The sequence below is a fragment of the Saccostrea cucullata genome, unplaced genomic scaffold, assembly GCF_032062105.1.
Source record: "Saccostrea cucullata isolate Sc308-1 unplaced genomic scaffold, CSIRO_AGI_Scuc_v1 ctg11530, whole genome shotgun sequence".
Lineage (NCBI taxonomy): Eukaryota > Metazoa > Mollusca > Bivalvia > Ostreida > Ostreidae > Saccostrea > Saccostrea cuccullata.
Genome location: NW_026920754.1, coordinates 1 through 4,128, shown reverse-complemented (window position 1 = coordinate 4,128; position 4,128 = coordinate 1). Strand labels below are relative to the sequence as shown.

Here is a 4,128-nt window from a genome sequence, read left to right as displayed (position 1 = left end):
AAGACCCTAATAATCACAAACATGGAACAATAAGATATAAACACACATTATGTTACACTAGAATAAATTAAACACTTTCGTTTCATTATAAGTTCAGAGGAATGAAAACTTTTTTTTTTTCATGAAGAACGTTTCATAAGTAAAAAATGTTCTACCCTACTTTTAAATATTGAAAGGGATTGGGAATTCCTTATACTAATAGGCAACTCATTCCATATAATAACCCCTGAATATTGCAAAGAATTTTTAAATAAATTAGTTTTAAATTTTGGTAAACGAAGTTCTGAAATTGTCTGTGAGCGTAGCGTGTATGATCCACAACTTTGAAATTCAAAAAAATCATGCATATAATCAGGAGACATACCATGGAATGTTTTGAACATATAATGCTTTTTTGTAAATATAGAAGTTCATGAACTGTTAACCAGCCTAATATGTTAAACAAGGGCATTGAAGGTGCATCGTATTTTTCATTTAAAATAATGGTATGCTCGTTTTTGAAGTTTGTATATTCTATCGATGTGAGTTTGAGGAGAGTTACCCCAAATAGATAGACAATATAAAATTGACGGTAAAATAAATGCGTTATAAAATAGCTTTCTAGTATGCAATGGAAGGAACTTCTTAATTTTTCGTAGAGTAAATAATTTATATGCAAGAGTTTTGCAAACTGCATCTACATGACTAGTAAATTGAAGATTATGATCAATGTGAACACCTTATAATTTCTCTGTTGTAACATTTTCAAGGGGTTGGCCAGAAAGTTGTAAATGAAGATTAGCGTTTTCTAATTTTGATTTCTTTTGATGTGTTCCCATTAACATACTCTTAGTTTTGTCCGTATTCAATATCATCTGATTTTGTTGACACCAGTTTTGTATTTGAAAAAGGTCTTGATTCAGAGCTGCTTCAATATATGAAATATTGTTACCATGGGTTTATTAGGTGTCCCTCAGTGCAATCCAAACCAACGACGTAAGGATCGACTCTTTACCTCACAACTCTAGAGCAGACATTCTAATCCCTGAGCCAAGCGATTGTTTAATTAGCCGGATGTATGCGCTCTACACTCAAATTATCACAAGAAATCAAGGAATGTAATAAAGAAAATGTTCAATACCCAGGATGTATGCGATTCACACCAAAAAACTCCCCATATCCGTCCCCATACCAAACTAGAAGCACCTGATGGGAAGGACATTTTCCTGTTGATATTTGGCGGGAGACTAAATTGAAAAAAAAATTATATTCTAATTAAAAATTCTAACTAATAAGTGATACCCATCTTCTACATATATTCTCTTACTTTTATACAGCTGATGCTCCTTAAACTGGTGTCCATTCTGTTCCCGACCTCAGATTTCCGTCACGCTGTCACCACTCCAGCTATTGTCTTTATCACACAAATGCTGGCAGAGGTGGGTTTTCTACAGGATAACTGCTTTTCGTCAATTTCAGATAGACATAATATATAGAAATTCTTGATGAAATCTGTGTGCTATGATATGCTTGGAAAAATTTAATCAATGCAAGCATACAGAGTAAAAAATAATTAGGTACCTACAATTGTACTGGGTATTTGTGATATATTCATGAAATGCAAAACAGTTCCAGATAATAGATAATTGCTTTGGATATTGAAAAAATTAAGTATTTTATTCCTTGTAAATGACTAGTTTTGGTGATAAAGTTGCTGTCCATTTTTTCCAGACTTCAGTGAAACATGAGAGGGATGTAGCTGTGGGTCTGTTTCTGTGTAGCCTGGTGCTGGAGGTAATCAGTATTACAGAGCTTAGTTTTGTATTTTATTTAAACGAAATTTATTGTAAAAGACATTATACTAAAACAAACAACATGAAGATGTCTTTCTGATTTATTCAGTAAAACTTTTCATTTTCTAAGTCTTAGGGTCAGCAAAATAACTACCAGATATCAAAGAATATGAAAAGTGGAAGTTAATAAACAAACATGAAAAAGTGATTAGGACATTCAATTCACACATGGTATTCAAGATATTGATTTCGGATATACCAGAGTTTAACTGTACATTTATCATTTCAATTGCAGTATGTATCCTTATCAAAAAGATATGTTCCAGAGTGTATAAACTTCTTACATGGAATGCTGTTCTTGGCATCAAACAAAGCTCCCAACAAATGTAAATATATTTTTATTGTTTCATGCAAAAGTTATGTAGATCATCTAAAGCTATACTAAAATTTATCTCATTTATTTGGAAGAATCTAGTATGTGAAGTGATCTACATATTTTATACACGATTGAAATATTTGAACCAGCATGTTTTTATTTAATACTTCTTGTACCAACTTTGTAACTTTATTCCACTGCTTCTTAAACAATAATATATTTATTCAAATCAGTAAACTCCTGTGTCTTGAAATATTTACGATTTCACAATTCATAATTATTTAAATATTTTTAAGATGGGAGCAGGTTAACATTCTGCTGCAAAATGCAAATTATTGACATTAAATCTTACACAATTGGTTGAATATAGTGGGTAATACTTGGAAGGTCTTTATTTACTGTAAACCAACTATTGTTGCGATAACTTTAATCCTGATGTAAGTGTGAAATCTATCCATGACAACTAATTTTTGTGACTTAGGTACTGTATTATATTATGCATATATTTATGCCCCCCTTCGAAGAAGGGAGAGCATATTGCTTTGCTGCTGTCTGTCGGTATGTCGGATCCATTTAGTTTCCGTTCATTTTCTTCACAACCATTGCACATACTGAAATGAAATTTGGTATACAGGTTTATCAGGTAAATATCTAGGTCAAGTTTAGTTTTGGGTGTGATCGCACCATTTTTGACAGAGTTATGCCCCTTGGACTTAGAAAAATTCCACTTAATTGCAGTTTCCTTTCATTTTCTTTGCAGAGGTTGCACATATTGAAATGAAATTTAGTATACAGATTTTTCAGCTGAATATCTAGGTCAAGATCTGTTTTGGGTGCGATCGCACCATTTTAGACAGAGTTATGCCCCTTGGACTTAGAAAAATTCCACTTATTTGCAGTTTCCGTTCATTTTCTTTTCAGAGGTTGCACATATTGAAATGAAATTTAGTAATACAGATTTTTCAGCTGTATATATAGGTCAAGTTCTATTTTGGGTAGGATTGCACGATTTTAGACAGAGTTATGCCCTTTTGGACTTAGAAAAAATCCAATTTGGGGGGAGGGGGGCATAAGTGTTTCACAAACATCTCGTTACATTTTCAAATGCTTTCCTTTATACATTTTGTATAATACCGCTGAAAGCAATGCATATCTATAACTGTATAAATACCGGTACAGGGTCAGGAGGTCATAGATGTGCGTATGGATAAATGTTCAACTTAATTTCTCAGTGACGTCATAAAGGGTCGACGCGCATTCAGTGGATTACATACATGCTGTTAGGTTTGAAAAATAATGTATTTCACACGTCAGAATCAGGCAAATATAAAGTATGAATAAGTCACAAATGTAAATATAAGTAATAAGGTATCATTTTAAAACATCTATCTAGCTATAAATAAGGGTTGGTACGAGATCAAATTCATCATAAAGCTGGAATTTAATCTCGTGACCAACCCGTATTTATATCCCGATAGATCCCTTATATTTAAATTTTTACACCATGCTAACTGAAATTTGCACAATCTGGAAACCAAATTATTTGTTGAGTTATCCCTCTTGTTGAAGAAAAGCAGTTTGTCTTTTGTGAGACAAGGAAAACGGATAAATAAACGTAATGCAAGAGACTAGAAGTAATCTTTTTAAGCGGTTAGCTTTGCTAGCCGCTTTATGGCATGTGTCCGATTTTTATCGGCACCGGAAACTTCCATAAGGCGCTACCTATCGACAACGGAAACTTCAACAAAGCTTCTACCTAGTACCTATGATTTGTTTCTAACACATATAACATATGTTAAATAAAATCAAAACTATCAAAACAACATAATCTTTCGGTTTTTTAATTTTTTACTGATTTTGTTTGTCAATGAAATAAATTAATAATTGTTGTATTAAAAAAAGTTTATGTATAGGAGTATTTGGTATCGAGATTAAACATCCGTGACATCAGCTGATGGCGATGGGCCCTGTGACGAAATT

General features: G+C 32.6%; 1 long non-coding RNA gene across 1 annotated transcript; it reads left to right on the top strand.

Annotated features, from left to right (window-relative positions):
- The first annotated feature begins 1,321 nt into the window (after nt 1-1,321).
- LOC134256864 (uncharacterized) lies at nt 1,322-2,158 on the top strand. Its single transcript, XR_009989805.1, has 3 exons — nt 1,322-1,418; nt 1,711-1,773; nt 2,068-2,158. It is a non-coding gene; the product is annotated as an uncharacterized LOC134256864 (long non-coding RNA).
- The last annotated feature ends 1,970 nt before the right edge of the window (nt 2,159-4,128 follow it).